The 13,402-nt window shown below is 44.2% G+C and overlaps 1 protein-coding gene across 2 annotated transcripts in view; it reads right to left on the bottom strand.

The window, feature by feature from the left end:
• NADK2 (NAD kinase 2, mitochondrial) overlaps positions 1–13,402 on the bottom strand; it is a gene marked incomplete at its 5' end in the record, with an annotated part of 36,139 nt that overhangs the window by 19,794 nt on the left and 2,943 nt on the right. The window lies entirely within an intron of this gene.

Raw genomic sequence — 13,402 nt, 5'->3', positions numbered from 1 at the left:
AGCTAAAGATTTTTTTGCTACAGGTTTTTGTGGGGGTGATCCAGTCACCACCTGTATGCATTCATTCTTCACCTCACTTCATGTGCTCATCTGGGGCTGGTACTGCCAAATACGCGTTTGCATGAAAATTAAGCAAGTAGAAAAGAGGGTGAAAAGGACGTTAAGCAAAAGCATTTCATAAATGCATTCATAATGAAAGTGATCCTGCTTCAAGCAGCAGGCTAGACTAGATGGCATCCTGAGGCTCCTTCTAGCCTGAATTAATTATTCTACAATTATACTGTCATTGTTTCCTTTTCCCTGACCTGCTAAAATCAATTTACCAACAAAAAAAAAAACAGAATTCATCACTGAGTTTGTGTAGAGAAATTGATCTGTGCCAGAAACTTCAGAGGCACTTATTCAACTTACTCAAAGAGCTTTACTGAAAGTTGCATTCCCTTCCAAGAGGAAGGGGTGCCAGACAGCCACATCTAATCCCATTTCCACAGAAACTGCCTCACCACAGCCCTCCACAGCAAAGGGGAGAGGGCTGGCAAGATATGACATCTACAGTTAACTGCAATCTAATACCCAGCAAATGTAAACTTTACTGATGTCAAAGAAATCCATCTATGATCTAAGCAAAAAGATAAACTAAGGTGCTGAAGAAATTACAGAAAAGAACGGCCAGTCTGGAAGCGCATCACTGTTCTGCTCAGTGTGTTTACAGTCAGGAGTGAAATCTTGAGGTGGTCTTACAACAGGGATCAAGAAACCACCTCCAACAGAGGAGCTCCTAGGCTTTGCCTGGGTACCACCAACAGCATACAGGCAGAGTGGGAGTCACTGCCAGCAGTGCTTGGTCTCACACACAGATAAGCACATGGGTTATCAGAAAACATCTAAAGCTTTTGGGTCATCTTTTCAAAGTTTGTTATTACTGGTTTGGTAGGGTAAGGGGGTGTTAAATGCCATTAGTTGTCTCACACACTTAAACCCTTTGTTTCTACTCCCCAGATACAATGCTTGTGCATCTGGTGGAGTAGCACCCTGGCACCCCAGAGGGAAGCATGCCAGGAAGACACTCCACAACTGATGACGGTCCCCCTGCCCTGTCCTGGTTAGCCAGGAGAGAGTGACCTGAATCCTCAGGAGGGCTGGAAGACAGTCCCAGCTCACCGTCGTAGGGACTCCCCCTGCCTGCCTACCCTGCTCCCCCAGGTTTCCCTAAGCAATAGGTTTGGGGTCCTGAAAGCTGAGGAGGTAAGCGAGGAGACGAATGCAGCCCCTCTGCCTCAGAGGAAGTGGGTGCCTACAGTGCGGCGATCGACCGCACGCCTCGTGACTGCCTCTGTTAGGCAAGAGAGAAGCGTAGCTGTGGTAGGTGATTCCCTCCTCATGGGGAAGGAGGGCCTCACATGTAGACCTGACCCTACCCACAGGGAGGTGTGCTGCCTCCCTGGAGCCTGGGTCAGAGACATCACCAGAAGGCTCCCAGGGCTGGTGAGATTCTCTGACTACTACCCATTATTGACAGTTCAAGCAGGCAGTGATGCAATCACAAAGTGTAGCCTGCGAGCTATCAAAAGGGAATTCCGGGACCTAGGGGCTTTGTTGAGGGAGGGGGAGCTCAAATAATATTTTCCTCTATCCCTATTAGTAGGATGATGGGTTCGGAGCAGGTTAGGAGAACCCAGGAGTTGAATGAGTGGCTGAAAGGCTGGTGCCAGCATAGGAACTTTGGGTTCACTGACCAAGGGATGGTGTACTCAGCTCCTGGTATGATGACTGTTGATGAGGCTCACCTGTTCCCAAGGGGAAAGTGGATCCTTGCCCAGGAGATGGCAGGGCTCATTGAGTGAGCTTTAAACTAGCTAGTAAGGGGGAAGGGGATACCACAAAGGCTGCTGGGGTCAGGCAAGTGTTTTGGGAGACACAACGAGAGTTGATGGTGGAAGAAGGTAAATGCCAACAGCACAGGGACGGACTTGGGGATGTTGTTCCACGTGATAGTAGGGAAAATATTGTGGATTGCCCTGAGGACTCCTCGGTGGAGCCACCATTGCCCAGCCCCTGCCAGAAATCTCCCTGTGACCTGTTGAGGATACCTGCATCTGCTGACCCCCTGCCTATATATGAACGTGCATGCATGGGTCATAAACAAGAAGAGTTAGAGATCTTTGTGTGGTTGCAGGGCCACGATCTCCTTGCAATCACAGAGACATGGTGGGACAGCCTGGATGACTGGCACACTGTCATGGATGGCTATGTGCTTTTTAGGAAAGATAGGCTAGGGTAGCGAGGTGGAGGAGTTGCTCTTTATGTGAGAGAGCAGCTAGAATGTATTGAGCTCCACCTGGGAAAGGATGAACCATCCCTCGAGTGCTTGTGGGTAAAAACCAAGGGGCAGGCAAGTGTGAGTGACACTGTTGTGTATGTGTGATCAGGAGGAGCAAGTTGATAGAGCATTCTACAAGCAGCTAGCAGTAGCCTCGAGATCCCAGGCGCTGGTCCTTATGGAGGACTTGAATTACCAAGATATTTGCTAGGCAAGCAATATGGCCAGTCATATGCAGTCCAGACAATTTCTGCGGTATGTTGAAGACAATTTCCTGCTACAGATGGTGCAGGAACCTACATGGGGAGGGCGGGTGCTGCACCTTGTTTTTACCAGCAAGGAGGAACTTGTTGGGGAAGTGAAGGTCAGGGGCAGATTGGGACAAAGTGACCATGAAATGCTCAAGTTCAAGATCCTGGGTGGAAGAAGCAAGCCAAAAAGTAGAATAGCTACCCTGAATTTTGGAAGAACTAACTTTAATCTCCTCCGCAACCTAATAGGGGCTATCCCGTGGGCTACGCTGTTAGAAGGTAAGGGAGCCTGTGAGAGCTGGGTAGCATTCAAACAGCGCTTCTTCCACGCACAGGACCAGTGCATCCCTTTGAGCAAGAAATCGGGAAAGAGAGGCAGAAGACCTCCATGGATGAGCAGGGAGCTAATGAGTAAACTCAAAGGGAAGCAGATGGTCTATGAACTGTGGAAAAATGGTCTGAGCACCTGGGAAGAATATAAGAATGTTGTCAGGCCCTGTAGGGATGCGACTAGGAAGGCTAAAGCCCACTTGGAATTTTATTATCCTGACATAAAGGATAATAAAAAGGGGTTTTTTAGATATGTGAATAGTAAGAGGATGACCAGGGATAATGTGGGTCCCTTGTTGAACGAGGAGGGTGTCCTGGTAACAGGAGATGCTGAGAAGGTAGAGATAGTGAATGCCTTCTTTGCTTCGGTCTTCACTTCAAAGGACCCTCGGGACCCACAGACGCTGGAAGAAAGTAATAGAGTTTGGGAAATGAAGAGCTTCCCTGTGGATGAGGTAGGGGTGGTCCAGGAGCGTCTCAAAGGGATGAACACACACAAATCCATGGGCCCAGATGGGATGTATCAACGTGTGCTGAGGGAGCTGGCGGAGATGATTGCTGAGCCGCTCTCTAATCATCTTCAACAGGTCTTGGAGAACAGAAGAAATGCCTGAGGACTGGAGGAGACCCAATGTCACTCCGGTCTTTGAAAAGGGCAAGATGGAGGATCCGAGCAACTATAGGCCAGTCAGCCTCACCTCTGTCCCTGGAAAGGTGATGGAACAGTTTGTTCTGGATGCCATCTCCAGGCAACTGGAAGAGAAGAAGGTCATGAGGAGCAGACAGCATGGATTCACCAAGGGGAGATCGTGTTCGACCAATCTCATAGCTTTCTATGATGCCATCACTGGCTGCGTACATGGAGGGAGAGCAGTGGATATTATCTACCTTGACTTCAGCAAGGCTTTTGATACTGTCTCTCATGACATCCTGATAGCAAAGCTGAGAGAGCATGGGATAGATGGCTGGACAGTGAGGTGGGTTGAGAACTGGCTGTCAGACTGAGCCCAGAGGGTGGTGATCAGCGGAGCAGAATCTGACTGGAGACCTGTGACTAGCGGTGTTCCCCAGGGCTCAGTGTTGGGTCCAGTCCTGTTTAATATCTTCATTGACGGTGGTCTATAAACACAGAAGAGACATGGTGTTTGCTGAGTCTCCCAGAACAGGGTAAAACATACAGGAAATGTTGCATCAGAGCACAAAGTGTTGGTGACAACAGCAAAAGTGCCCAAAAGCAGAAGTATTCATGGAGAGTGGAAAGAAACAGCAAGTACAACTGCAGACCTAATAATCTGACCTCAGTATCATACAAGATTGTAAAATAAAATGCATGAATGAGATGAAATCTCATGCACAAGAGCTATTCTAGCTAAAAGTGCACTAGCATAAGAAAATCAGGACAAAGTGGCCAAAAATACCTTCAGATATAGCTTCAGTAATGTTCTTACACTCCAAGAGAGATGCACTGCAGAGCAGGCTTCCAGAAGAGCATGCATGGGAAATCTTAGTCAGGTGAGCAGAACATGCTCTATGACCACGAGGTTATTTTTATTTCAGAGCCTGGAGGAGAAAAGGTCTAGACCAAATGCCTGAAAAAAAAAATAAAAAAAGCTCCTATCTTCTGGCCTGATCCTTTTTTAATGAAAGGATGATTTTTCACAGAGCTCCTTTAATGCTCATTTAGGCAAGAGACATTTGCTTGACTGGCTTCCTTCTGGAGTCTTAGCTCTCACTTCTGGCAAGTCTCAGCCCCCTCGGTTTGAACCATGGATCTGCTGTCCTTGACTAATGCTGGCCCTCCAGGAACAACACTGCATTATAAGGACACAGCTTGCAGCCACAAACACAGAAGCAACACAATGCTAAAGCAACATATGAATACCCAATGCTGTCTACATGTGGATTATGCTCCTGGATTTAGAGAACAGGGAAAAGAAGAGCCATAGACAAGTCTTACTGACATTGCAAACCTGAGCATTAGGATACAATAGTATGCTTACCGAAAACACAGGTGTGAATGTTATTCAGAGTGAAGTTGTGAGTTAAGCACCTCTCATCCTAGTACATCTCATCCTAGTACATTAACAGTAACTTCTCAGATGCATTTTGATGACATACAGATATATTCTTATTACTGGGCTTTATCCTGAATTTACAGCTCTAACCTTCACACTGCATCCAACTGCCATCGGACCAACGTGGAGTTCGTGCCTTGATGTGCCCATCAGTTGTTTTATGGCTGTTGCTCACTTGGGAGTTAAACTAAATATCTGACTAGAAGGAGGAGGAAGAAAGGGGGGGAAAAAAGCAGCATAGATCTAAAACTGATTACTCTCTCAAATTTCCACAGTGAACTTGCCCACACATGCACCACAGCAGGAAAACAAGAACAGAACACTGCTTTCTAATCTAGCTAATTTCTACAGAAAGAACCACCAAACAAATGGATTTGGAGAGCACCAACTAAACACAGAAGCTTGAATTTTAACCTGAAGAGGAAAATAGTATGACCACTACTGGCCTATGACCACTATGACCATTTCTAAGTGCAGAGTGCAACACTATTAAAAGTCCTGTACTTTCAGAAATTTTACGTTAGTGCTCTAAGCTTTAAAAAAACAATAATTTATTTTGACAGGAATATGGAAAAAATATTTTTCTGATAGTTTGGAATGAGAAACAGCTTTGAATATATCACATACTTCAAATAATACACTCACCTTACAAATAAGGAACAAAATTCATTTAAGTACCAAAGACTGACAATACATAGCTGCATGCAAGAAATTTTCCTATGATCTACTGTTAAATACTAATTAACTTAATCTTCATCTGTCATGCAAAAAAAAAAATCCAGCTTTCCTCCTGGATCAGGCAGATACAGAACTTTCTGATTCTTAAAGAGCTCAAATCCCCTATTAAGCTTTTCTATTTTGTAATGTAAAAATAATCCACATACAAGTAAGTAGGATTAAAGCATGATTCAACTTCTGAATCTTAGATAATGAGGTATAGAAGACAAGAGACAAAATTGAGCCAAGCAGTCAGCCATGGCTGAACCTGACCAGTCGAAATCTGCACCTCAGAGACAACTTTAAAATGCTCCTCCACACAGCAGGGGCTGCTACGATGATAGCCCCAGCAACCTTGAACCACAACACTGAACTTGCAGTGAGTTTTCCAGCATCAGCTGAAACTGATAAGAAAATTGAATTTGGTTATTGTATACAACAGATGTCCAGGTTTGGATATGACACCAACTTTCACAGGAAGTATAGGACAGCTCACCCAAACTCAGTTTCTTCTAACTAGAAAAAAGTTATCAAGACAAGCATGATTTATGAGCTTCAATTCCTGTATTTTTACTAATGACATGAAATTTGTGGATGACACCAAGCCAAGTGGTACAGTTCATAACCTGCAGGGACCCATCCATCCAGAGAGACCTTTACAGGCTTGATATGTGCTTATGCAAACCACATTAAATCAATAAGGCTGAGTGCAACATCCTGCACATGCCTCAGGGCAACCTCTGCTAATTAAAATAGGCTGGGGGATGAAGGGTTGACAGCAGCCCTGGAAGACTTGGGGGTACTGGTGAATGAAAAGCTGAGAAGTGACCTGCCAACATGCACTTGTTGCCTAGAAAGTTAACCATATCCTGGGCTGCATTAAAACCAGCACAACCAGCAGGACAAGGGACTGGATTCTGCTTCTCTACTCTCCTCTTGTGCAGTCTGCTCTGGTGACATCCCACCTGAAGAAGCGTGCCTGCCTCTTGGGTCCCCAGTACAAGACCTCTTGAGCAGGTCCAAAGGGCCACAAAGATGATCAGAGGACAGGCTGAGAGAGTTGGGCTTGTGCAGCCTGGAGAAGAAAAGGCTCCAGGGCAACCTTAGAGCAGTCTTACAGTACCTGAAAGGGCCTACATGAAAGCTGGAGAGGGACTGTTTACAAGGACATGAAGTGGTAGGACAAGGGGTAATGACCTTGAACTCAAGGAGGGGAGACTTAGATATCAGAAAGAAATTCTTCCCTGTGCAGGTGGTGAGGCCCTGGCACAGGCTGCTCAGAGAAGCTGTGGCTGCCCCCTCCCTCACAGTGTTCAAGGCCAGGGTGGATAGGGCTTGGGCCAACCTGGTCCAGTGGCAAATGTCCCTGCCCATAGCAGAAGGGTTGGGACTAGATGTCTTTTGAGGTCCCTAACAACCCTAGACATTCTCTGATTCTGTGACTCTGCTTTCACGTAAGTTAGTTAACTTCTCAGACTTCTTCAAATGGGAAGTGTGTTCTCCTACTTGCTTTTGCATCTGAAACACTCAATACATTATGTCTGATCTTACATGGTTTTGCTAGGGAGGAAATTAAATGGTAGGGCAACCACGTGAATTTAAAAAAAAAGTAGTCCAATTTAAATCTTTATTGAAAAATTCCAAGCTCATTAAATTGAAACTTTGTTTGATCAGTGTCTGGCTCAACCTTTGGCTAACAGGGGAGGTTTCAGCAGAGCCATGCTAGTGCACCAGTGAATTAACCCTTCTTGGGACACCCAGCTCTTTCAGTGACCTATAGTCCAGCTCATTCAGACTAGCAGCAGTAGTCTGAAGTCCTCTCTGAAGTGAACCTGAGAACTAGTTTGACCAGCTGCATGTCCTGGATAAACTTAAAATGTACTGGTTTCAGGTTAATTTAATAGTTAAAAAATGCAATCCACAAACTCAATGCAGTAATCACATTGGCTTTAACAACGAACACTTGCCTTAGCTAAAGTAGCAAAGAAACCACAGAGTTTCCCAAAACAAAGTCCCACTGAGAATCAGCATTACCTACACTCAGGTCTAAGTTCTCTGTAAAGCTTTAAACATGAGGCAAGTCTTCATTACAAACTACTGCAGAGTTGCAAGCTGCAGGCATTTAAGCCTAATTCCTCCTCCCTTCCCAGTCTGGGTTATTAGACATTATACAAGCCATTAACTGCTTGCTTATAAAAAAGTGTCGTAGGCTAACCAATGCATCAGGACTGTACCTACCAAAGAAGAAAGGTAGCAGTCTGGCCCTACCTGGCCACGTTCTTGCCAGCCTGCTGCTGACTGATGCACTAGCCACTCACTGGTCAATTGCTCAGAAGTGTTATTATGTCTCCAGCCATTTCACTAGGTTTTTGCCAGTTTGGTACGTCACCTCTCACACTGTAAAAGCCCAGTGGGCTGTTATAGCCAGAATGTTTTTCCCCTATACTTTCTCATCACTGTTTTCTTCAGCAACTTAGCCCCCTGACTTTGGGTACACAGTCACAGCAGCCTTTGAAATACTGCCATTATATCTGCTACAGAGCAATGATGATGAAGTCTTCTGCATACTGTAGCATTCTGCATGCCATTACTTCTTAGCAGCTGCCTTCAATAATTTCTTCTCTTGTTAAGTGAAACTGGCAGCACTATCCTCCTGTAGCTTTACAGAAATGCTGCTTCGGGGCATGAGTTTGACCTATCAAGAACAAAATAAAAATGCCATATACCGTTTTATAATTCTCCATCAACCACATTAAAGTATTACTGACATTTTAATCACAACTGAATAATGCATATAGTGGTTTGTAATTCAAAGGCTAACGAAGAGCAAATAGTTGTGTTAACTGTAAACAGAGCAGCAACTACTTTCTGCACTAACAGGTTTCTAGAGCACAACCCAGGCAGTTCAATCACCCCAGTCTGATTAATTCAGCAGAACAACATGATGTCATAAATCAAAACTTGCTGAGTACTTAAAAACAGGATCAAAGTAACTTCAAAAAAAGCAGCCTTTTTCAGCCATATAAGATGCCTGGTCCATGACATGTAATTTAGGTACACTGAAACACCCTACTTCTGCATCTACTTGCTATATATATGATGAAGTATACTTGAATAGTGTGCTGGAAAAAACAAATGATGTGGAAAAAAGGAATCGCTACATCCCATTTATTTGCTTCCATAATTTTCAAGACTCATGACAAAATGACAACCTAGAAGGGACTTTTTAGTAAAGCAAATGCAACTGAAGCTCCTTAACACTGATGCAAGTATATCAAATTCCAAATGTAAAGATAAACAAATGCACATTGATTGTAGAATCTCAAAAACATTTACATCAATCTCTGTTTCCCACGGGGGAGCTCAAAAATTCTCTTTCTTAAAGAAGTGCTTTCAGCTTTCTATGATGTTAGTGTACTATCACAGAATAACAAGGTTGGAAGAGACCTTTGAAGATCATCAAGTCCAACCATTCCCATCCTATGCTAAACCATATCCCTAAGTACCTCATCAACCCTATTTTTAAACACATCCAGGGAAGGTGACTCAACCACTTCCTGGGCAGCCTGTTCCAGGCCCTGACAACTCTTCAGTAAAAATTTTTTTTCTAATATCCAATCTAAACCTGCCCTGGCACAACTTCATGCCATTTTGCCTTGTTCTATCTTCTCTCACCTGGCTGAAGAGACCATTGCCCACCTCTCTACAACCTCCCTTCAGGTACTTGTAGGTGGTGATAAGGTCTCCCCTCAGCCTCCTCTTCTCCAGGCTAAACAGCCCCAGCTCCCTCAGCCATTCCTCATATGATTTGCCCTCCAGCCCCTTCACCAGCCTGGTTGCCCTTCTCTGCACTCACTCCAGGACCTCAATGCCCTTTTTATGGTGAGGAGACCAGAACTGCACACAGTACTTGAGGTGCAGCCTCACCAATGCCGAGTAACAGGGGCACAATCACCTCCCTAAACCTACTGGCCACACTGTTTTTGATACAAGCCAAGATGCCGTCGGCCTTCTTGGCTGCCTGGGCACACTGCTGGCTCATAGTCAGCCTGCAGTCAACCAGCACCCCCAGGTCCTTCTCTGCCTGACAGCTCTCCAGCCAGTCTCCCCCAAGCCTGTAGTGCTGCATGGGGTTGTTATGTCCCATGTGCAGCACTCTACACTTGGCCTTGTTAAACTTCATCCTGTTGGTCTCAGCCCATCGGTCCAGTCTGTCCAGATCCCTCTGAAGAGCCTCCCTACCCTCAGGCAGATCAACACTTCCTCCTAGTTTAGTGTCATCTGCAAACTTACTGAGGGAGCATTCAATCCCTTCATTGAGGTCATTGATAAAGATGTTGAACAAAACTGGACCCAGGACTGAGCCCTGGGGGACGCCACTCGTGACTGGCCTCCAGCTGGATTTTGTTCCATTCACCACCACCCTTTGGGTCCGGCCATCCAGCCAGTTTTTAACCCAGCTGAGGGTCCACCTGTCAAGGCCAGTGGCAGCCAGTTTCTCACTCACAATGCTGTGAGAAACTGTGTCAAAGTCTTTACTGAAGTGCAGGCAGACCACATCCACAGCCTTCCCCTTGTCCATTAAGCGGGTCCCCTTGTCATAGAAGGTGATCAGGTTAGTTGGACAGGATCTACCTTTTGTAAACCCATGTTGGCTCGGCCTGATCCCCTGGCCATCACGCATGTGCTGCATGATAGCTCCCAAGGTGACCCTCTCCATGATCTTCCCTGGGACTGAGGTCAGACTGACAGGCCTGTAGTAATCCGGATCCTGCATCTTGAATTCTGTATGCTTCAAATTCCACAGATTATGTTCTTCCCCCCTCTTTTCAGGATGAGGCAGTTCTACCAACTTTTAAACATTCTACGTGCTCCCTAGCAGAGCATCTACTGAAATAATTCACATTAGAAAACAAGCAGAGATGGGTAGTCTGAAATAAAAAGAACTATGAAAAGCTTCCCTGTATCACTTCATTCATTAAACAATTTCTATTTAAAGATACTACCCTCAAATACAACGCACTACATTTGGTTCCACAAGAGAACACATGGTAAATACCCTAATGCTTATTGGTTTTCAGAATAGCTAATTTTCTAAGAAAAAAAAAATTAATTTTTTTTTTTAAGAAAAAGAGACTGCTGAATTATTTGATTTCTTTTAAAGTTAGAATTCAGTTTAACTTTGAAGTTTGAGTATTACTTTCTCCCTCCGCTACCTTCTTTGCTTCTGCAAAAATCCTCATGCTTAGAGAACGTTTGAGTAGTGTTCTCTGAGTAGAGTTACAGTGGATAACAGGTATCTGGATAGAGGTGCAGTTCTCCAAAACTGAAATCTAAGAATGAAATATCTGGCTAATTTCCAAAAGCCTACTTTGGGGTGATGGCATGACATTCACAGACCCAGAACACTAGTACTTAAGAAAGGTAAATCAAAAGTGATACCAAAAATTCATCTCTCACCATTTAATGTAAAAGGTGGGTTCTTTTCCCTGTAATTAAAAAAGTAAATCACCTAATTACAGGTAAAATAGTGTATTTCTCTCAACCAAGAGACAGTTTTCAAGAAACATGAAAATTTGAATATGCAGATTAGCAACAGGTGGTGCTGTAAGCATCTAAATTAGGAATGGGGCAGGGGGGCCATAGGGGGAAACAGGGTAGGACTGTCCTACATACCTGCCCCCCATAGTTCTGTGCGTTTCATTTTGGTGTACAAGAACATAAGAACTCCAACAGAAGCTCTCCTCCTGCCTGCTGGGAGATGCTCCCTCCTTCCTTACCAGCCCGGCTCAGTATGTCAACTGCTGCCCTACAGTGACATTGAGTCCACACATTCTCTCTTCCAGGGGAGGCAATATTCTGCTTACAAGTTACTTTTTCCCTACCCAGACACTAGCTCTCAAGAAAGCTATATGAACTGCACGCTTCTGATAAGACCACCCCTGCCAATTTGTTACAGTGGTTCAAACAAGCCAAAACTTGTTTTAAACAAGCCACAATTGGGTATCAGCTGTGGTCCACACTGAATCCTTTTTCTTCAGTTAAGACCAAAAGAAATACAACTTTTCATCTGACAGGCCATTTTCAGAGATAATTAAAACAGCATCCAAAGTGTGTTTGGACAGCTAAATCTTTGATCTTCCCCAAGTACCTTCCAGCAGTGAGAAATCAGCAGCTGCATCTCAACTGCACTGCCAAACAAAAACCCAGGACTCAGGAAATTAGCTTTATTTACAACTGGGACATTAAGTTCTCCTGATTTACATAAGGACAGCAGCAATGCTTGCTCTGCATAGGTTTGCAGAGAACGAAATAAACTGTCAGGAGATACAGCAGCCTTCAGTATTAGCGGTCTTGTTCATTTTTGCAACTTAGATGCCAATCCCAATAATCAGGTCAGAATAAATTCAAATTGCTATCATTTCTGGAAAGCAAACTGTTTGTAGGGAGTCAGGAAAATGACTGGCATTTTTATTTAAGTTAAAGCTGGTAACTGCAAGTGTTAGATCCAATAGTCTCTTTAAATCTCATGAACACAAACAAAATTACCCCTTGAGTGATCTGATGCACATAATTCACTAAAGTAACACTTTTTTTAAAAGTGCTGGGTCATTTTTGGTCATTTCCTCTTTCCTGGTAATAGAACAAAAATATAATTTTTATAGGTCTCTAATGTCCCTTCTGAGCTAAAGGCTCTGAAAACCTCCCCAGTATGGCAGCATTCATAGTGCTTCATTATGCTTTCAAGAATAGTGCAGAATTAGGATACTAATTATGATAGTTAGATGGGTTTAGAAACAGATTTTAAAAGACTCATTTCTAAGTGTGTAAGAGTATCTGCCCCAAGATACATAAAACCACCAAGTGAAGCATGTAGCTACACTGTGTGTAGTTACTGAGATGCAATGAAAGATTTAATCTTTCGCAGATCTACTAAACACTATTTCAAGCATTTGCCTTTGCTCTCCATCCCTCCCCAATCTGTTCTGGTCTTCTGCTGCCTGGAAGGCTACTTCACCTCTCCCACCTCTGTCTGCATGGAGAAAGAACTCAGAAATCATGACCTTACAGCTTTGACTTTGCAACGTTTAATAGTGTTTGTATAGTACAACGCACTTGGTGTTGTCCAGAAGAAAGGCCACAGAATTATTTATGCCACAGTTGCTCAGGGCCTCTATTGCCTAGAAGAAGTGTCAGTCAGCCAGCTTCAATACTGAGATATTCTGCTTCTGTGTTTTCTTTAGTATATCATATCTATGATCTGCATATTTTAATATTGGCGTATGCCAATGATTCATCTTCAGCCTCCTTAAACACAGAGCAAATCCCATCTAACTCAGATGCGTGCCCAAAGGCATACACACAGCGTCACTTCTGCATGAAGTTACTTACTGCCTTTTCTGTCTCCATACATAAACACACAGATTGTGACAGCCAAGGTCAGGCCTGAGCTCCTATCTCACTCGTTGCAAGGTACAATTGCTTAAGCCCACAGTGTTCATTATTTGTGCTAGAGAAAAACCTGAAGGTTACAAGTAGAGATGTCAGTTATCTTCTGGAAACTTGCAAACACTTCTGCCAATTACAGGCAGGCAAACAAGCCTAGCTACAGCTTCTCAAATCTAGACTCCCCACATTGCCTTGAAACTGAATTTCTGCATTTCAACTAACCAGCATCTGGCTATCTGAAGATCGACAGCAGACAACCT

Source organism: Gallinula chloropus, assembly GCF_964237585.1.
Source record: "Gallinula chloropus genome assembly, chromosome: Z".
Classification (NCBI taxonomy): domain Eukaryota; kingdom Metazoa; phylum Chordata; class Aves; order Gruiformes; family Rallidae; genus Gallinula; species Gallinula chloropus.
The sequence above is the reverse complement of the archived record's forward strand: the minus strand, read 5'-3'. Positions and strand labels throughout refer to the sequence as shown.